The following is a 22,918-nucleotide window of genomic DNA, read 5'->3' on the forward strand; positions in this document are numbered from 1 at the left end:
CGCCACCGCAACAACTCGTGTGTTGCGAGATCTGGACCAGTACTCCTCCAAAGCTCCCCATCAAGGCGATGCCTCCTCGTGCTGCTTTGACCGCCACCACCAACGCTCGCCACCGGCAGCACGCTAACGAAGTTGCCAACATGGGCGTCGCTGCTACCGCCCACCTCCACCATTAACTCAGCCATTGTGGTGCGCCCGAAAGCTGCATCCGCCGTCCTAGGGAAGCATCGACGATCACGTCTATCACTAGGAGCTGCGTCCATCATTGTCCCGCCGTCCCGAGGAAGCATCGGCCTTTTCCTTCGGCTGACGTGGTCGCTGCTTGCTGCTCGCTACAGCGAATTTCTGCAACAAGGTCTCCGTTGCTAAAAAACTGTAACAAGACATTTGTTACAAAACAAATTAAATTTTAATGAGAATGTTGTTGCCAAAAAAATACAACAAGACATTTGTTGCAAAAAAAATCTATAACAAGACATATGTTGCAAAAATAATCTGTAACGTGACCTATGTTGCAAAATTTTCTGCAAAATAACCCGTGTTGCGGAAACTTTCTGCAACATGACATATGTTCTAGTGGTAGAAGGTGACCCTCAACTATTCAATCTGTCAGATCTGACGGCTCGCGAGGCGTCAGCCGGCCGATGCGTAGCAGCGCCCTTTCTTAAATGCGTCAACCTTTTTTAGATACATTATATTTTTTAAAATCGATGATCCTTTTTCAAAATTAGTGATTTTTTAACAAAAATTGATGAACTTCTTTCCAAATCCGATGAAGGTTTTTCAATTTCGGTGAACTTTTTCCAAATTCGATGAACTTTTTCAAAATCAATTAACTTTTTTCATTTTAGGCGAACTTTCTTTAAAATCGATGATTTTTTTTCAAACCCGATGAACTTTTTTTCAAATTCGATGACTTTTTTTCCTCCAAATTTCATGTTTTTTTCCAAATTTGATGAACTCATTTCCAAAATCAATTAACTTCTTTTTTTTAATTTGACAAACTTTCTTTTTAATGTCGATGGACCTTTTTCAAATTTGTGAACATTTTTCAAAATCAATGAACTTTTCTTCAAACTTGATGAACCTTTTTCATTTTTCCATGAAACTTTTTTCAAAATCGATGAACTTTTTTAAGTTTTTCAACTTTTCTTCTAATACTATGAACTTTTTAAACTGGATGAACCTTTTGAAATTCATTATTTTTTGAAATAATTTGAAATTCTAAGTGTGCAAGTAGACGGTGTTGTGCAAGAAATATCGCGGCCACGATTGTTCTTATATCATTGGTGCTATTAATAGTCAATAGAGTCGAGTGGTTGTAGTGGTTGGCCGCTTGTATGTGAATGCTATGGTGTAGGTTCGAGCCCTAGAGAGCTCAACTTTATGAATGTTTTTTTCGTGCTTAGGATTGCTGCGTTGTGCGTTCGTGGGCCGGGCCAACTAGGTGCTGTAGTGAGCGCCAGTTGGCCTCCTCGGCGCTAAAGGCGCGTAATAGGAGCTCGCACAGCGACTCATTGACTCGGTGAAATCACTGATTAAGAGGACTTTTTGCAAAAAACATTTTAGTAAAAGCATTGCGATAGATTCATTTGTTCAAAACATTTTATCTTTTAAATCGTATGTTGAAATCTTGAACCGTTGGATTCCTCGCATCGACATTTTTAAAACTAGATATCGGGTTGATAGGTTTTGATGGACTTTTTTTCACGAAAATAGGACGAAGAAAATCAAACCAGAAGCACTTTTTTCAATTTTGTTTCCTTTTCCGAAACAGCCATAACTGCGCCTCTCACGTAAGCAAATATGTGCCTCTTGCGGAAGAAAAGAGAGAAAACACAACTTTTTCTTTTTCCAAGAGGCACAGTTCTGTCTTTCGCGAAAACAAATCTGTTCTTCCATGAGAAGAAAATTTGTGCCTCCCACGAAAAAATACACGTTTTTTTCCAAGAGCTCAACTTTTTGAATGTTTTTTTCGTGCTTAGGATTGCTGCGTTGTGCGTTCGTGGGCCGGGCCAACTAGGTGCTGTAGTGAGCGCCAGTTGGCCTCCTCGGCGCTAAAGGCGCGTAATAGGAGCTCGCACAACGACTCATTGACTCGGTGAAATCACTGATTAACAGGACTTTTTGCAAAAAAACATTTTAGTAAAAGCATTGCGATAGATTCATTTGTTCAAAACATTTTATCTTTTAAATCTTATGTTCAAATCTTGAACCATTGGATTCCTCGCATCGACATTTTTAAAACTAGATATCGGGTTGATAGGTTTCGATGGACTTTTTTTCACGAAAAAACAGGACGAAGAAAATCAAACCGGAAGCACTTTTTTCACTTTTGTTTCCTTTTCCGAAACAGCCATAGCTGCGCCTCTCACGTAAGAAAATATGTGCCTCTTGCGGAAGAAAAGAGAGAAAACACAACATTTTCTTTTTCCAAGAGGCACAATTCTGTCTTTCGCGAAAACAAATCTGTTCCTCCATGAGAAGAAAATTTGTGCCTCCCACGAAAAAACACACGTTTTTTTCCAAGGGCTCAACTATTTGAATGTTTTTTTCGTGCTTAGGATTGCTGCGTTGTGCGTTCGTGGGCCGGGCCAACTAGGTGCTGTAGTGAGCGCCAGTTGGCCTCCTCGGCGCTAAAGGCGCGTAATAGGAGCTCGCACAGCGACTCATTGACTCGGTGAAATCACTGATTAAGAGGACTTTTTGCAAAAACATTTTAGTAAAAGCATTGCGATAAATTCATTTGTTCAAAACATTTTATCTTTTAAATCGTATGTTCAAATCTTGAACCGTTGGATTCCTCGCATCGACATTTTTAAAACTAGATATCGGGTTGATAGGTTTCGATGGACTTTTTTTCATGAAAAAACAGGACGAAGAAAATCAAACCGGAAGCACTTTTTTCACTTTTGTTTCCTTTTCCGAAACAGTCATAGCTGCGCCTCTCACGTAAGCAAATATGTGCCTCTTGCGGAAGAAAAGAGAGAAAACGCAACTTTTTCTTTTTCCAAGAGGCACAGTTCTGTCTTTCGTGAAAACAAATCTGTTCCTCCATGAGAAGAAAATTTGTGCTTCCCATGAAAAAAACACACATTTTTTTCTTTTCCAAGAGGCACGGAGAAGTAAATCAGTGTTTCCACGAGAAGCAAATCCGTGCCTCTACGGAAGAAACAAAAACATGTTTTTTCCTTTTTCGAGAGCAGTGTTGTGCCTTTCGCGGAAGCAAGTCTGTACCTCCAGTAAAAGCAATTCCATGCTTCTCGCGAAGAAAAAAGAAGAGTTTTTATTTTCTTTTCCGTGAGGCATGGAAGCAAATTTGTGCCTTTACGAGAAGTAAATTAGTGCCTCTAGCGGAATAAAAAAAACGCATTTGTGGCTCCGCCCTTGGGACAACCAACCCTAGACGGGACGCAACCCCTCGTCCAAGTTAGCCACCTCTCCTTGTTATTATAAATAGAGGGGAGGGTAGCCCCTAAGGACACATTTACCGGTGCCTCTCTCCCTCCCTCCCTCCTCTCTCTCCCTCTCCCTCCCTCCTCTCTCTCTCTCTGATTTGTTATAGAGTGAACGATGTAACTATGTTTACCAATCAATAAAGTTAGCATAATAGAGTTCATGGATGCTCCGTGAACATTACCTGTCTTTGTTTATTTTTTTGTTATATTTTTCTTTTCATGTACAACTTTCATTAGATTTCCCTTTTATTTTCAAAAAAATTGTATCAATTTTAAGATAGTACATTTTGTAATACATGAAGACATTTTATCTAGAACAAGAACAATCTTGTGTGAAATTTTGTTATTTGTTTTGCAGGGGAAATATTTTTTTAGTTACATGAACATTTAAAAAAATGTGCGCACCCTATTAAAATTAAAAAAATAATTGTTTCATTTATTTGTTTTTGGCTAGGTTTCATCCATGAGGGAATCACAAACTTTAACACAAGTATTTATACCAATCCACAATTACTCACTAGCATGACTCTAATATCACCATTTTTATATCTCGAAACAATCATAAGGAATCAAACTTCCCATAGTACTCAACGCTTTTTATATGAAAGTTTTTATTATATCCCTCTTGGATGCCCATCATATTAGGACTAAATTCATAACTGAAGCAAATTACCATGTTGTTTAGAGAGAGACTCAAAATAATATAAGTGAAGCATTAGAGTTCAGCAATTTCTATAAAATAAAGCCACTGCCGTGCTATAAAAAGATATAAGTGAAGCACTAGAGCAAATTGCCTAGCTCAAAAGATATAAGTGAAGCACATGGAGTATTATAATAAATTCACTATTCAGGCATGCCCCTATCATAACGTGTGTACAACAAGTATGATTGTGGCAAACTAAAAGAAAAGACTCATATCATACAAGACGCTCGAAGAAAAACACATATCATGTGGTGAATAAAAATATAGCCTCAAGTAAATTTACCGATAGATGAAGACGAAAGAGGGGATGACATCCGGGGCATCCCCAAGCTTAGATGCTTGGTTGTCCTTTAATATTACCTTGGGCTGCCTTGGGAATCCCCAAGCTTAGGCTCTTGCCAGTCATTATTTCATAGTCCATCAAATCTTTATCCAAAACTTGAAAACTTCACAACACAAAACTCAACAGAAAACTCATGAGATCCGTTAGTAAAGAAAATATATCACCACTTTTTGGTACTGTTGTGAACTCATTATTTATTTATTTATATAGATGTAATATCTACTGTATTCCAACTTTTCCATGGTTCATACCCCCTGATACTACCCATAAATTCATCAAAATAAGCAAACAACACATACAAAATAGAATCTGTCAAAAACAGAACAGTCTGTAGCAATCTGAAAACTTCGTATACTTCTGTAACTCCAAAAATTCTGAAAAATTAGGAAAACCTGGGCAATTTGTATATCAATCTTGTGTAAAAACTTCAGATCAAAAGCACGCTTTTGTGGTTTTTTAAAATTGATTTATTAATCCAATTTTTTTGTTTTTCAGCAGGATCAAATCAACTATCACCGTAAGCCATCCCAAAGGTCTTACTTGGCTCAAATACTAATTAAAACACCAAAACACAATTACTACAGAGGTAATAATGTGTATTTATTAAAAAACAGAACCAAAAACAAAGAAAGATAAAAATAAAATTGGGTTGTCTCCCAACAAGCGCTATTGTTTAATGCCCCCAACTATGCATAAAACATAGCTCTAGGTATTGTCATCTTTGGTATGCAATCCATAAGTAGCCCTCATAATAGATTCATGTGGAAACTTAATTTTCTTTCTTGAAAAGTGTTCCATGCTCTTCCTTAATGGAAATTGAAATCTAATGTTTCCTTCATTCATATCAATAATTGCACCAATTGTTCTAAGGAAAGGTCTACCAAGAATAATAAGACATGTAGGATTGCAATCTATATCAAGCACAATGAAATCTACGGGCACATAATTCATATTTGCAACAATAAGAACATCATTAATTCTTCCCATAGGTTTCTTAATAGTGGAATCCACAAGATGCAAATTTAAAGAACAATCGTCAAATTCACGGAAACCTAGCACATCACATAAAGTCTTTGGAATCGTGAAATGCTAGCATCCAAATCACACAAAGCATGGCACTCATAATCTTTAAATTTAATTTTAATAGTAGGTCCCCACTCATCATAAAGCTTTCTAGGGATTGAAACTTCAAACTCAAGTTTTTCTTCAAAAGATTTCATCATACCATCAATGATATGTTTAGTAAAAGCTTTATTTTGATTATAAACATGAGGAGAATTCAACATGGATTGCAACATGAAATAAAATCTATCAAATAACAATTATCATAATTAAAATCCTTGAAATCCAATAGAGTGGGTTCATCGCTACTTAAAATTTTGACCTCTCCAGTCCCACTTTTATCAATTTTTGCATTATGATCTATAAACTCCGAATCAATGGGACGCCTTCTAGCTAAAGTTGACTCATCTCCAGTCCCATATTTATCAAGATTTATATTAAAAAACAAAGATTCAATAGGAGTCACACCAATCACTTTTAGATCGTCGTCATTATTATCACAAGAAACCGACGAACACACTTTTACAAACCAATCTGGCTTAGCACGCATCCTAGCGGTTATTTCTTTGCACTCATCAATAGAAATTTTAATAGCTTTAAGAGATCCATTAATATCATGCTTGGGTGGCATAGATCTAATTTTCAAAGAATCAATCTCAAGAGAAATTCTATCAACGTTCCTAGCCAAATAATCAATCTTGAGCAATTTTCTTCAACCATAGCATTGAAAACTTTTTGCGAATTAATAAATTCTTTAATATTGTTCTCAAGATCAGAGTGCATCTTATTATAATTTCCATAAGAATTACTTTAGGAATTACCATAATTATTAGAGGAATTACTAGTTAACGGCCTAGGGTTGAAATTTACTCTATACACGTTATTACCAAAATTGTTCCTACCAACAAAAATTCACATCCATAGATTCATTATTGCTCTCAATCAAAGTAGACAAAGGAATATCATTAGGATCAATAGGAGCACTCTTACTAGCAAACAATTTCATAAGCTCATCCATCTTTCCAATCAAAGTATTGATTTTTTCAATCACATGCACTTTTTTACTAGTGGAAGATCTTTCGGTATGTCATTGAGAGTAATTAGCCATAATATTATCTACGAGTTTAGTACCTTCTCCTAATGTGATTTCCATAAAAGTACCTCCCGCGGCCGAATCTAGAAGATTTCTAGATGCAAAATTCAATCCGGCATAAAGTTTTTGTATGATCATCCATAAACTTAAACCATGAGTAGGGCAATTTCTTATCATCAATTTCATCCTCTCCCAAGATTGTGCAACATGTTTTGCTTAAAATTCATTATATCGTTCCCAAGGGAGATGATCTTAGCGGGAGGAAAATACTTGAAAATAAAAGCATCTTTACACTTATTCCATGAATCGATACTATTTTTAGGCAAAGATGAAAACCAAGTTTTAGCACGATCTCTATCGTGGGAAAACACGACCACCTATGGGGCCATCAGCCCCTTGTGATTTGGCAGGGGGAAGGATGCATTGCACAAAGAGCGGAGGGCACAGAGCAGCGCGGCAGCGATCACACGAGCAATTTTTACCTAGGTTCGAGCCGCCGCGAGGCGTAAAACCCTACTCTTTGGTGGATTGATGAGAGGACTGTCGTGGAGACGAAATGCTCTAGCCTGGCAAGGTTGCCTCGAGGCGAGAGCAACTACGCGCGTATGAGTGTACAAGCACTACAAAAAAAACACATCCGTGACATTTTGGGCCGAACGAAATTTTTTCCTGTCATGCTTATGACACTTCTATGACGATAATTGTGACAAAACCCGGTATCATCATAGATGTGGTGGGCTCCTACTTCTATGACAAAAAATCATGACAGAAAATGGGCTTTTTGACCTGGGCGGGCCGAAGACGCAGCTGCATGACATTCTTTGGGCCATCCATGATGGAAAAAAACATGGTAGAAGCGAGGGCGAGGAAAATATCGGGGAGTTCCCGGTTACGGTGGGTGGTCGGGGGCCGAGTGATGCACGTTTATCTCGTACACGTACGCGCGTGTGCACGAGGCGTTGTGCTCTAACTGAACCCGCGCGAGGCGTTGGGCTCTAACTGAACCCGAGCGTCTGCCCTAGCTACGTTACTGAACCCCGATCGATCCCATGCTATTAACTAAACCCGAGTGATTCCTTCACTACTGCTGCTAACTGAAGTCGATCGATGCTCCTCTGGATGAACAGTGAGCGTTGTTGGGGGGTGGTGGGGGTGGGTTGGATGAACAGTTCCCGGTGGGGGGTTGGATGAACAGGACCCCGTGGTAGCAGAGGCCATTGCTGCTGGATGAACAGGACCCCGATCGATCGAGCCGGTTGGGGGTGGATGAACAGGAGCCCGTGGAGGGTTGGATGAATAGGACCCCGTGGCGGGCTGGTTGAACAGTAGCCGGTGGAGGGCTGGATGAACTGTAGCCCGTGGAGGGGTGGTTGAACAGGACCCCGTGGAGAGGGCTGGTTGAACAGTAGCCGGTGGAGGAGCGGTGGAGACAGGATGGACAGGAGCCCGTGGATGAACAGTCACAGGTGGAGGCTGGAGGAGGTCGACGGTGGATGAACAGTAGCCCGTGGAGGCAGTCGACGGTGGAGATGAACAATATCTCGTGGAGTCCCGTTTTGCGGTGCGCCACACTCCTCCCGATGAACAGGACCCCCGTTTCGACCGTAGCGCTCCAACACAAGTTCGTTTCCTCCGTTTTGCGGTACCCCACACCCCTCCCGATCAACAGGACCCCGTTTTGACCATAGAGGTCCAAGAGAAGTCCGTTTCCTCCATTTTGCGGTACGCTAGACCCCTCCCGACGAACAGGATCCCGTTTCGACCGTGGCCGGTCGAACACAAGGCCGTTTACTCCGTTCTGCGGTATGCCAGGCCTCGTTTCGATTGGCTGTTCCGTCCAAGCCGGCTGGCTCCCGATGAACACGACGTATTCCGTTGCCTCCCGATGAACACGACGTTGTTTCTCTGTTCCGACCCAGCCGATTCGCTGCCCGATGAACAGGACGCCGTTGCTGCCGTCCGTTGCCTCTCCATGTACACAAGCCCTTACCATCCGTATATATATGCGCGAGTACACGCTCGAGACCCCGCCCGTATGTGCATACGTGGCCGTATTTTTTGCCCTGTGGCTGTGCGTACGTGTACATGACTTAGACGGGACTGCGAGAACTGCTATGTCGGGTGCTCTACAATGACACGTGCCGCTACTTACTCGGCCATGGTTCATACTTGCAGAGAGACCGATCGACCAGTGTGTACGTACATGTTCGCCACCAGAATGACAACGCTACGCACGCTTTGACCAGGTAGGTCCCGACTGTCAGGCACTTCCTTGCGTGTGAAGATGTAACTGGTGGGTCCCAACAATCAGGGGGGAAACATTTTTCATGAAATACGGTGGCCCGTCCGGTGGGTCCCTGCTGTCAGGTGGAGAAATCATTATTTTGCGCGTAATAAGGAGGCACTTTCTTGCTGTGGCCGTGGACCCAGATGTCAGCCTCTCCACCTACAATACTCTTCCGATGGAAGTCGTTCCTTGACCACGTTGACCACACCACGCTGAGAGCACTAGGGCGGTGCACGACGGTGAGGCCTAGGAAGGGGATGACACAGAGCCAAGGAAGATGCGGCAGTGGAAGCCCACACGGAGAGGAGTACAAGGGTTCACTGGTTCGGCTGCGGTGTGAGGCTGCCGTCGCCGCAGAATAACAGGGGGCGTGGGTGAGTGGATGGCCTGGCCAGCGGTGGGAGTAGTAGGGGGGTGAGGCCTCCGCGGCATCACAGCCGGCCATGGGAGGCAGGAGCACGCGTTACGACCGGCGCTGGTTTGGGCGGCTGGAGCAAGAAGACCAGAGGTTGAAGAAGCACTACGGCCGTTGGATGGACATCGGACGGTCACTAGAGCTAGAATCGTTCATATTGACTAAGTTGACAAAGCCCTCCGTCCGCTTCAACTTAGTAGGCCCACAAGTCAGCCTCCCTTATGGTGGGTTTCAGCTAGCAGGGGGAGTATTCATTTTTTTGTGCATAATAAGGAAGAACTTCCTTATGTACGAAGATATAGCTGGTGGGTCCGAGCTGTCAGCGGCGGGAATGTTTTTTTCACAAAATACAGAGGCCCTTCCGGTGGGTCCCAGATGTCAGGTGGAGGAATCATTATTTTGTACTTAATAAGGAGGCATTTCCTTGTGTGCGGCCGTGGACCCAGCCGTCAGTCTCTCCATGTACAGTCCACTTCCGATGGATGTCATTTCTTGACCATGTTGACCACGCTGCACCGAGAGCAGCAGGGCGGTGGACGACGGCGAGGCCTACGAAGGGAATGACATGGAGCCGGGGAAGACACGACAGTGGCTGCCCACACGGTGGGGAGTATGAGGGTTGACTGGTTCGGCTGCCGTCGCCAGAAAATAGCAGAAGGTGTGGGTGAGTAGAGGGATAGCCAGGCCAGGGATGCGAGTATGGTGGGGCCGTGAGGCCTGCCCGGCAGCACAGCCGGCCACGGGAGGTTGGAGCATGAGGTTCCACCGGTGCTGGTTTGGGTGGCTGGAGCAGGAAGATCAAAGACTGAAGAAGCACAATTGCCGTTAGATTGACATCTAACGGTCTGACGCTGGTAGAGTCGATTGTTGACTAAGTTTCTTTTTTTGAGAAACCTTGTGTACGCATGAACTTAGTAGGCCCACAAGTCAGCTTCCAAATCTGTGGCAGAAAACATAGAGCCCATTTGCTATTTTTTTTAAATAATTTGCAGCCTATTTGCTAATTTTTAAGTAATTTATTACAACCCATTTTCTGCCCAGGACTACGGTCAAAAAGTTCAACCTTATTTTGCATATTTCGGTGGAGTCCGAACTATTGTAATCCCGAAATGATAAACATTTTTTAAGAACTTATTTATTTGCCAAAAATACTATTCTGTTTTTGTAAGCAAACAAGATGTGGGACAATTGAGTTGGTTTAAGGGAAAACCAGTGGTAAAAAAATCAGCGTTGGAAGGGTAAACAACAACAAAATAAGGATGTAAATATGAAAAGGGAACTTTATGTATTTTCAATATAATGGTACATGTATATGAACTAGTAAAACTATAGGTAGAGATTAGAAAACGGAAGTAGGACATGGCGTTTCAAGAGGAAAATAGAACTCGACTGTGTGTTTGATTCAGTAAAAAACTGCCTGCAGATGTTGTAAGACAAAATATAACTAACGCTGGCGCGTCAGAGGCCAGTAGATACCTGCTGGATATTTGTGCTCCATTGTCGTCGTGGGCTAGGCATGTTAAAAACAAAACCAAGCCTGGGCAGTCTATAGCCCAGTTGAAACTTGCTCGACCTGAAAAAACAATATACATGCTCAATAAATGAGAGAATTCTGCAAGTACAGACTGATAATTGGGATCCAGCAGGTATATTGTTCTTTCATCGTGATAATAAGTGCATGCACTTATTTCGAAAAATTTGGAGAACTGGGAATTCGAACGACAGGTGGTTATGCTACCCATCAAATAAAAATCAGGTGCCTAGAAATTCGTTTCGAAACAAATGATTCAGCTTTATATCCATGTCGACCCTCGACATGATGGTTGGAAGCAAATGCCAAGTTCATACCGAAAGATCGTTAACAACAATACCAACTTGCAGACGGTAAGGTAGTACAAGTACTAATACCAAACTAACTTATAATCTTTTTAGTCCTGGCCCTAGTGTTCGTCTGGTAGAAAATCTTGCAGAGGATCAGCTCTCGCTCCTTCTCTTGCTCCAGGTCCCCGAGGTGGTACTGGTGCATCACCCAGTTGGTTCTCTGCTAGTCGAAGTTCTTGTTGGTGTGCAGCACCAGAACCTTTTTGCTGCCCGTTTGCTGGCCATTGACCATCACCGGCAAGGTATTGCCGGTCTTGTGCCACATTGCGTGCATGCCGCACTCCGACTGTATCTTGCGACACGTCCACGTGCCCCTTTTGAACACCCTGGAATTGCGCTGGAATAAATGATTGCTTAGGCCACTCAGTGTGATACCTGCAGTATTGTCGAATACAGGTTTTAGTGTATGTAGTTGGCATTGTCATAACATCTCTGGCATGTTGCAGTCACTTGTTTCACTTTTTATTAACTGTCAAATTGTAATTGCTTTACTAGGTCTGTGTCTAAAAAGAAAAATAGAGATATAAACAAAGGAATATGTTTGTGCAAGTAGACGGCCGATCGGTGTCTTACCTGGAAGTTTTTCAGGATGGGTGTAGCATATGCCGTGCTCGCTGTCGATAGTTGGTATGAACAAATCGATGAGAGGGTGAGATCTCACGCTGTCATCACTCACTTTGGCCTCAAGGTGCTCGATCGGCTCCTGATCCGTGGGATCGAACTTGACGCCAGCCAGCAGCACCGACCAATCCTTCTTGGAGTTGCATCGGTTAATTCCATTTATATGGTACTCAATGTATGATCAATCGACTATTTTAAGTGAATGATGAAAGATTTCGATAGATAAGTGGTAGTACTCCCAATCTGAAGTCCACAATACCCGAACACTCCTCCGGGATTCTTGTGTCACCTCATGCGCAGCTTGTTGTCACGTCAATTCAATGTGAGGACATGATGAATAATTTGACTGACATATACTAGTACTGCTACTGTACTACTTACTAGTCGTATTTAGTGTCACATTTTAACCATAGGTTTAACTAACAAATTGTCAATGCATGTCACCGAAAATTATTCCATTGGAAACTATGTTCAAATACGAATAAAACGATATAATTTTTTGTGACATGCATTAACATTTAATTAGTGAAATTTATGGTCAAAATTTGACACAAATTACGAAGGGGACCAATAACCCAGGAGTATAAGAAGTTAGAAGGCTGTGCGACAGAGTTTGTAGGCTACATGAGTAATACAAAATATAATTCCCATTGGACAACACTTTCACCAACAAGTACGCACTTGAAGCCTAATACACACACACACACACACACACACACACACACACACACACACACATATATACATATACATATATGGCTTCTACACAACATCTCCATCATCATTATCAGTACATGTTACGCAGCTGAGTTAGGGTGCACTTGATCCCAGAAAGGTATCTATCCTTCAAACTAACAACAGTACATAATATCCAACAAAAGAGGGTCATGCTACAACAACATGATACATGGCTCAGTCTAGATATCAGTATGAATCAAGTTGTGCATATTTGCTGTTGGCATGAACCACATCGCCGCATGTCGGGTTTGCAAAAGCCATCCATCGCATGGGAGCTTGATGCCTTTCACACACTGAAGATTATCTGGCAACAAGGTGTGTCGACGAATCTCTGGATATGGTGATTCATGAAACCATGGTATGGTGTGTAAACACAGTTCCCCCTGGAGAATGGAAGTCGCATAGCACGGTAATCATCACCGGTGATATGATGGATGATTGGTTAGATGATCGGATAATTGAGCCCGAGGAACATGGAGTGGTTGCCGAGGCTATAAAACCGCCTCTAGTTGAATACGCCTGGCCCAACGGAGCTGGGACCTTTGTCGAACACGAAGCAGCCATAGCCATCAATGTCACGAGCGCCCCAGGCATTGTATTGCATGTGGTTGGTGATACGTCTCTGTCGTATCTATAATTTTTGATTGTTTCATGCCAATAATATACAAGTATTACATACTTTTGGCAACTTTTTATATGATTTATTGGACTATCCTATTGATCCAGTGCCAAGTGCCAGTTCCTGTTTTCTGCATGTTTTTTGTATCGCAGAGTATCCATATCAAACAAAGTCCAAATGCAATAAAATTTCACAGAGAATTATTTTGGAATATATGTGATTTTTGGGAGTTGGAATCACCGCAAACGGAGGCTCGTGGTGGGCACAACCCACCAGGGCGCGTCAGAGGAGCCAGGCGTGCCGTGGTGGGTTGTGCTCACCTCGTACGTCGGTTGGACCTCTACTTCGGGCGCAAGGAAGCTTATATCTGGAAAAAGATCGTGTTAAAATCTCAAGCAACCGGAGTTACGGATCTCCGGAAATATAAGAAACGGTTTTCGGCCAGATCTGGGGAGCGCGAAATAGAAGAGAACAGAGAGGGAGATCCAATCTCCCGCCCCTCCGTGGCCATGGAGACCAAGGACTAGAGGGGTAACTCTCCTCCTATCTAGGGGGGAGGCCAAGGAAGAAGAAGAAGGAGGGGGGTTCTCTCCCCCTCGCTTCCGGTGGCGCCGGAGTGCCGCTGGGGGCAACGATCGGGACGATGATCTACATCAACAATCTTGCTACCATCAACACCAACTTTCTCCCCCTCTATGCAGCAGTGTAACACCTCTTCTCCCCACTTTAATCTCTACTTAAACATGGTGCTCAACTCCATATATTATTTCCCAATGATCTATGGTTATCCTATGATGTTTGAGTAGATCTATTTTGTCTTGTGGGTTAATCGTGATCTTGGTTGGTATGATTGTATATTTTATTTATGGTGCTGTCCTACCGTGCCCTCCGTTCTCGCGCAAACATGAGGGGCCCCCACTATAGGGTGTTGCAATATGTTCATGGTTCGCTTACGGTGGGTTGCGAGAGTGACAGAAACTTAAACCCGAGTAGGTGGGGTATGACGTATGGGAATAAAGAGGACTTGATACATAATGCTATGGTTGGGTTTCACGACCTTAATGATCTTTAGTAGTTGCAGATGCTTGCTAGAGTTCCAATCATAAGTGCATATGATCCAAGTAGAGAAAGTATGTTAGCTCATGCCTCTCCCTCATATAAAGTTGCAAGAATGATTACCGGTACTTGTTATCGATTGCCTAGGGACAAATAACTTTCTTGTTGACACAAGCCCTTTTACTAAACACCTAACTTTTATTATCTTGCAAAGTACTTCCAGTTTTATTCTTGCAAAGTAGTTCTAGCATCACACCTACAAACTAGTTTCATACTTGTTTTCGGTAAAGCAGATGTCAAGTGTGCGTAGAGTTGTATCGGTCACTACAAAAAAAATACACTTCCGTGATGATACGTGTTTGTCACAGTAGGTCACGTTTTCTGTCATGCATGTACATCCATGACAAATTTATGACAGAATCAAGATAGTCATACCTATGCTGTCGTAGAAGTGTTCCATGACATTACCAAAATTATCATCACGAAAGTATCCACTTCCATGACGATAAATCGCGCGTCATAGAAGTGCTTTCATCAAGGGTGACCGACATGTGGCATCCACTGTAATGGAACGCCGTTAAGTTATCGGGTCCGGTTTTGGATCCGATAACCCGTTAACAGCCGCGACCAATGGGGATTTTCCATGTGTAAAATCATCATTGGCTGGAGGAAACACGTGTCAGCTCCGTGTTGGCACAGGTATCAGTCATCCAATGGGTGAGATGCGCCTATGATATGTTAACACGTGGAACGGCCCAAAAGTGGCCCATAAACTTTAAACGGGCTGGCCCAACTAAAGGCCCAAAAGATTTTGCGGACCATAATGGGCCGGCCCAGCTAAAGGCCCATAAGATTTTGCAGGCCATAATGGGCCGGCCCAGTTAAAGGCCCACAAGATTTTTGCGGGCCATAATGGGCCAGCCTAGGTGAAGGCCTACAAGATATTTGTGGACCATAATGAGCGGGCCCAGCTAAAGGCCCACGAGAATTCGTCGACATTAATGGGCCAGCCCAGCTGTAGGCCCACAAGATTTTGAGGACCCTAGTAGGCCGGCCCATTAACTGGCTGTCATGTTTTGGGCCAAATGCGGGCCCATATTTGATCCGGTCCATTAATGGTCTGCCACGTTTCGGGCCTAATAATGGCCCATATGAGATCTGGCCCGTTAAAATCCTACCACGTTCTGGGCCAAATTACGGCCCAGATCAGGTCTGGCCCTTTAAGAGGCTTTGGGCCATATTATGGCCCATATCAGATTCGGCGTGTCAACTGGACGCTACGCTTTTGGGCCCATTTGCTAAAGGCCCATTTAGTAATTCGTCCTGATATTAGTTTCGGCTTGTTAAGGGCCCGTTTAACATTTCGGCCCTATATTAATTTCGGCCTGTTAAAAGCCCGTCATATAGTTGGGCCTAACTACGGCCCGGTTTGCATCCGGCCTGCTCGCATCCGATAATCTGATTGGGCCAAACAAGGACCGAGACAATTTTGGCCTGTTATAAGCCCATGATTTGATTGACACATTCATGGGCCGGGGTCTATTTCGTCCTGCTACTGGCCCGTGAGCTGTTTGACACGTTTCAGGCCCAACCTACTTTTGAGCCTCCTAAAGGCCCATTGAGTTTTCTTGGGAAAATAGGGCCGGCGGTTTACCCAGCCTAATAAAGGCCCGAATCTACTAGTGGGACAGTTTACATTTAGGCCTGTTAACGGACCAAGATGACGGGGCCCATGATGCGCGGATCATACATGGTGATTTGCATGAAGGCCCAATTATGTACTGTAATTTTACGGTTTGGCCGGTTTACTGTGAAGACAAGATATATATACAGTAAAATAACTGCAGCATCGTGAATAAGAAAAAAACCTATACTATACAATAAAGAAATTACGACATATTACATCCACTAGGCATCAAAGTTCGCCAGTATGATAATAAAGCACAAGCAGACAGCAGATTACATACACTGGGCATCAAAGATCGCCACCAGTGCAACTAAACACGCCGACAAAATAATATACAAAACCGACAGCACTTCAATAGAGTTCAAGAAAGGTTAGCCCTGCTCGGGAGCTGCAACGCAAGCAGCTGAGCAAGCTGGTGAGACCGCACTTGTTTGACACTTATATCCTCCTCACTCTGAAAGATAAACAAGCAGACAGATGACATGTTTTGCACATATAAGTATCAGTGCTGACAATTCATCGCATTTCTTACTGACGGATAAAGTGACACAGTTTAAAATAGCATTAACACAATATGGTATTGTTCAGGTCAAGACATGACAGGAAATGCCATTGTGAAGGAGTTGGCAGCTTCACGACACCACTGTATTACAGATCAAGAACTCATAAGTATCAATGGTTAGTGTGCTGTCAATTTATCCCATTTTAGATTGGCAAAATAAGAATACTTGCTATGTATAGTTTAATTTACATGGTATGAAGAAGGAACTTGGTTGTACAACTGAAAACTTAAATTGAGAAGGACAAACTTTTGTTTATGAACTGGAGTACATAATAAACTTTAAACATGCAATTTGATGCAAACACCAAAAATAAACAGCTGTTGCAGTCATGCCTAACCAAATATACAAAACAAAGTTTGAAGGCTTGAGAAGGACAAACTTACATTATTGGTGAAGGCAGGCTCTATAAATCCCTTGTCCATGCTGATGGGGGGGGGGGGCAATTCAAGAAGTTTACCACAAAATCTTCTTCATAAGCATTGCCTTTATTCTACATTTTGTTAAGAGTAAATATAGATGTGACAATATAAGAAAAAATGGAGAATATTTAAGATAAGATGAAGAGTGATGCTACATAACCAAGTAGCTATAAATGTAAGTACAACAATACAGGCAAAAGGTACAGCCAAGAGCAATGTAGAGCTAAACTTCTTCAGTACCATCGGTGTTATCCAACCTTATGGTAAGAGTAAATATAGATCTTATGTGTACAAAATGGATAGTAGGTACTTACAAGAACAATGCAGAGCTAAAAATTTTCATTGGCATTGGATATATTCCACACTAATGTAACCATTCATACAGATCAGATAATTTGGAACGAACAATTGATAAGAAATCTATCATGCATGCTGCTGTCACATAATGAACCGGGTATGTATGCAAGTACAGTGATACGGGACAATAGGTACTAACAAGAGCAAAGCAGCGGGCAACATATTTGCGATATCCTGTCGTTCTTTTCAAACCGGAATTCTTTTTCGAGCAGATTTCCTGCAAATAAGATCCGCAAGGCACATGCGGAAATGTAGAAGTTCAAATTGTCATGCGATATCATAGATAGTACCTCATCCTCGGAACGAGACTAGTGCATAACAAGGTTTTTCCATTCAATGTCTTCTAAATTTAGCACAAGATACTTCACCAGAAATTCGTTTATAGACTTGCCATCAAAGTGTGATTTCCTCAGGTAACACCAATACTGCTGCAATGCTTCCTTGAAAAGCGCAAGCAAGCTTTGCTCGTCATGACTATCCAGATTGACCCTGCCTACTTACAACAATGTAATGTAAATCATTAATGTGTTCAATCAGCAGAAAACAGGAAAATAATCACCATGAACAATAGCACTTACACGTAAGTGGGACAGGAAGATGTGAAAATGGTGTTTGTCTTCACTATAATCTTCCAATGATGGGAATATATGCACGTAGTCCCTAACAACATTGAAAGCATTGTCCTTTAAACTGGGAATAACTGGAATGGGGTTCCAATCTGCAGGAATTGGCCGTCTCTGCAGTTGGGATAGGTCTTCGGCCGGTGGACTTGCTGTACTTTTTGCTGGAGTGGGATTTTTCTGTGGTACGGCTGGTGCTATGGCAACTGAAATCGGCATACCTTTTGCTAGAGTGCAGGTCCTGTGTGGTGGGGCTAGTGGTGTGGCCAGTGAAGTATGGGTACAGTCTGCTGGAGTCGGTCCTACATTTTGTGTCACTGGTTGTACATCCAATATAAGTGGGGTGCTGTCTGATATCTCTGGCACAACCACGTTTTTAAGGACTTTGCTGGTGCTCCTTCAGGTTCGGCAATCACCCTCTTCCTTTTTGATGTCTGATGCACAAGAACAACATTTGAGTGGAAAAACATGGTATGATGACAGATGGAATATGTATTGATAATGGATGGGCATGGCATCTCGACATATATAATGAGTAAACTAAGCATATGGCGGTGCAACAAAGTAGAAGAAATGCAAGACAACATATGCAAGATACACGCAATCAATAAAACCTTGCCAAATTAGAGCAGGCACCTTGATGAGTGAACATGACAGGCCATTTGCCTTTGACTCCTCGAGGTTAGAATAGTCATTAGGATCATATTCTGAACAAGAATCTACAGGTGGGGAGTGTATGAGTTTCATTGAATCCAGAATGTCACTCAATGCCTTGGTGCCAATTTTGTAAGTCATTGCAGTGTTCCACAATATTCTTCTGATGCGCGGATTCTGATATTCATTGTAATTACGTATAATATCTGAGAACCATGATAGTTGTGAGATTATCTTTGTAATGCAGAGGATATTCTAATATAGGGGCGCCCCTGTAAACACTTGTGTGCTATCACTAGATTCTGATGAGAGAGCTCATGTGTGCTGTAATATGGTGCGTGCATTTATATAATCTGGCACAAGCACACACAAAAATAGGCTCCAGAAGTAAGGATAGTTGGCAGATGATAGGTTCAAAATATACTATATAGAGAGTTTATTGCAAAACCAGGATAACAAGAGCACACAACAACTAGGCAGATCATAGTGTACATAAAAGGGGTACACCATAACCACGATATATAAATCGGGAAAGTGGAATTGGCTTGAAAATACGGTGTTGTATTGTCGCTAGTAATTGAAAGCCTATCGATCAAGTACATGCCAGTTCTATCAGCTGTTGACTGCAGATGTCCCTGCTCCCCTTCCTGGCAAGGAACATACTGTACGTACTAAATACAGAATAACAAAAGAGGAATATGTTAAAGAACAGAAGAGGAAGCATATTCTTGAGGTTCCGCTTAATTGCATACAATGTTGGTTGCCCACTCATGATGAATCACAACGCCCAAAGCAATGCAATTCCATGCTGTCTCTCTATATGTGGCAATTTTTAACAAGAGTCATTAGGATCATATTCTAAACAAGAGTCAACAGGTGGGGAGCGTATGAGTTTCATTGCATCCAGAATGGCACTCAATGCCTTGGTGCCAATTTTGTAAGTCATTGCAGTGTTTAGCTTCAAGTGTGGACTGCTGCTAGTGCGACACAAAGCAGCTACACAGATCATAGTGTAGATATAACGAGAAAACCATAAGCATCAGAGTAAAATCAGCAAAGTGGAACTTGCTGGAATATATGTGCTAGTATTGCCGGTACGGCTAGAAAGGCTTCGGATACCAGCTCTCTTCAACTGAAGGTGCGGTACTGTTAATATCAGTGTAACTCTCAAAGGCGACACAGCTCCCCGCATTTCCCTGCTATTCTTATAGGATTCAAGTGGGCAGGCCACTACAAATCCTATTCCCATGTTTACAAAATCTTGCGAATCAAAGAGGCCTGACGAGTTCAAAGTGTCCATACCAACCGACCGTATAGACCTCTACACTGCAAATGTCCCTGCTCATCTTTACTACAAGGAACATACTATACCACTATCATACTCCCTCCGTTCCAAAATATAAGTCTTGGTAGAGATTTCCACTATGGATCACATACAGATGTATCCAGATACATTTTAGAGTGTAGATTCACTCATTTTGCTCCATATGTAGTCCATGGTGGAATCTATAGAAAGACTTGTATTTAGGAACGGAGAGAGTACATATTAAATAAGAACGGAAGAGGAACATGGTAAAGAAGAGCAAGCAGATTTTGGATAATAAAATATTCGTTGCGCAGTGCCCACACATGATGAACCAGAGCGCATTAAGAAAGCAACTCCCTGTTGTCTCTCTATATGTGGTGCACGTGCTTTTTCGAAAGTAAAGTAGGAACATTAGCTGACCAATTAAATGTTATCCGTTTTAGTAATATCAGCATCATATCAGATTCGTACTTGAGCAACAAGTTTGGAATTATGAGTGGCACGTTGTTTATCTTGATGGATTCAGGAGTAGTGCTAAGCAGGTACGATGATGGTACTGAATATAAAGGCATGTATGCATTTGGGTCAGTCGACCATTCCAGGTAGTTGGATGAAGATCCTATGTCTCCTAACCCTTCTTCTTCCTCGTATCTGATTCTTCCCATACAGAACACCGCACGGGCCGCCGGCTGGACCATCGGCACCCACCGCCTGTGTTCCTCTGCCACCCCCACCCCCCACCCCCACCCATGTCGAGTTTTCTTCGTTCGGCGAGGCCCCACCACCGTCCCCCCCAACAACCAAAGTCCCCACCCGAGCCCCTTCGTTCGCACCGGAGAACTCCGGCGAGCTCTGAAAAATCGACTGACAATTTTGAAATTTAGTCTATTGTGATTTAACTAGTGTGGAATATAAAAGGAGAAAACCATAAGCATTGGGAGTATAGTGTTGAGCTTGCCATGGCGGATCTGAAGGTGCAAACCGAACAAAGGCAACTTCGCAACCAATGTTTGCTCTCAAGTAGCAAGTAAGTGATGGACAAGAAATCAGAGTAAAGCAGTGGCGATCTATTTTCTTGCTGCGATAAATAAGTTGAGCAGATACAAAAGAGCACCGCCTCTGGTGCGGTGCCGTGTATGCATCTGCTGAGAATTTGACGATGCTGCGGTAGCAATGGCTGTCGGTAGCGTGGAAGCAGATCTAGGAGGGTAGATGGTGGCGGCGGGGCGCGGTGGATGAGACGGTCGTAGGAGCGGCGCTGGCAAGGTGGACGATGGCGGGGATGAAGCAAGAGGACGGGATGCAAGGATCCCGGTCCGAAGCCGTGGATAAGAGAGGTCGATCTCTTGTAATGGACGGCGGCGTCGGGGTATCAGCTCCAACATGGTGGAGGAGGACGGTGGTGGATGGGGTGGCGGACGGAGGAGGCTGGGGTGCAGAGGGTGTTTTGGCGCCCACGGAGTACGAATGGGGAAATGGAGGTGGAGAGGAAGGGGGAACCATGTCTTTAGGGCACGCTTGTCTCAAATGTGAGGAAATTTACAAACTTAGCCCCCGTTTCAAATTTCCTACATCACAGCAATATTAGTCGGTTGGGGATAGGACGGTAATCTCGTATACACCGAATATTTGCTGACGAGAGTTTGTTTTTGGCGCCCAGCATGTATGAATCGGGGAGGGAGTCGATTTCGGCCGAGGACACACTGTGTTTTGGTGCCCACCGTGTATTAATCCGGGTGAGAGGCGGTTATGTCATGTTCGAGTGAAATTACAAACCTACCCCTATCGAAACCTATAGAAATCGAGCAGATAGGCTTTGCGTGGCAGGGATAGGAAGTAGTAATTTCCATCTCGCAGATTTTGGTTTCGGGCGGTTACTGCGACTTTCCCCGCTTCATTCAAATTTTGCAGAGTGCACGTTTAGCGTGCCAACTCAATTCGAATCCCATTTGTATTCTATTTTTTCGGGCGGGATCCATTTTCGATTGGAATAAAATTCTATATACATCATTTTTTTATATATACTTTCAAAAGCACAACAAAGAATTCTGCTCCTTTACATGTATAATATGATTTACAAATACAATGATCTCAAAATCATAAGGTTGAATTCAAAAAATTAAACCAAATTATGTTCTACTAAAATGTATGGATCAGTAATATCTACATATTAAATAACATAGATGCGCGTGAATTCATATGAGTATGCATGTTTGATAGATCAATTTTGGTTCGAGTATGGATTACATGTATCATCATCTTGAATTAAAACATTTGAATCCCTTTTATGTTCACTCCTTTCATGCCCATCTCTCTTGCATGCATGCTCCTTCATGTAGCTATCACTCTCTTTTCTCCAGCTCACCCGCACGCTCACTTCATGTTTCTCCTATCCTCGCAAACATGGTCTCTCGACGTCTCCCTTGAGAAGTGTCACACTCTCCCTATCATTATACATTACACGGTTTTCATTATCTCTCACGTCTCTACCATTCTCTCGTATAACTAGCACTACAAAAAAAAGACACATCCGTGACATTTTGGGTCGAACGAAATTTTTTTCTGTCATACTTATGACACTTCTATGACAATAATTATGACAAAACACGGTATCATCATAGATGTGGTGGGGTCCTACTTCTATGACAAAAAATCATGACAGAAAATGGGCTTTTCGTCCTGGGCAGGCCAGAGACGCAGCTGCATGACATACTTTGGGCCGTCCATGACGGAAAAAACCGTGGTAGAAGCGAGGGCGAGGAAAATATCAGGGTGTTCCCGGTTATGGTGGGTGGTCGGGGACGAGCGATGCACGTTTCTCTCATACACGCACGCGCGTGGGTGCGAGGCGTTGGGCTCTAACTGAACCCGACCGAGGCGTTGGGCTCTAACTGAACCCGAGCAATTGCACTGCAGGCTACGCGTTACTGAACCCGAGCGATCGATCGATGGCTGTTAACTGAACCCGATCGAGCGATTCCTTCGCTACTGCTGCTAACTGAAGTCGATCGATGCTGCCTCTAGATGAACAATGAG

The sequence above is a fragment of the Triticum aestivum genome, chromosome 6B (assembly GCF_018294505.1).
Source record: "Triticum aestivum cultivar Chinese Spring chromosome 6B, IWGSC CS RefSeq v2.1, whole genome shotgun sequence".
NCBI lineage: Eukaryota > Viridiplantae > Streptophyta > Magnoliopsida > Poales > Poaceae > Triticum > Triticum aestivum.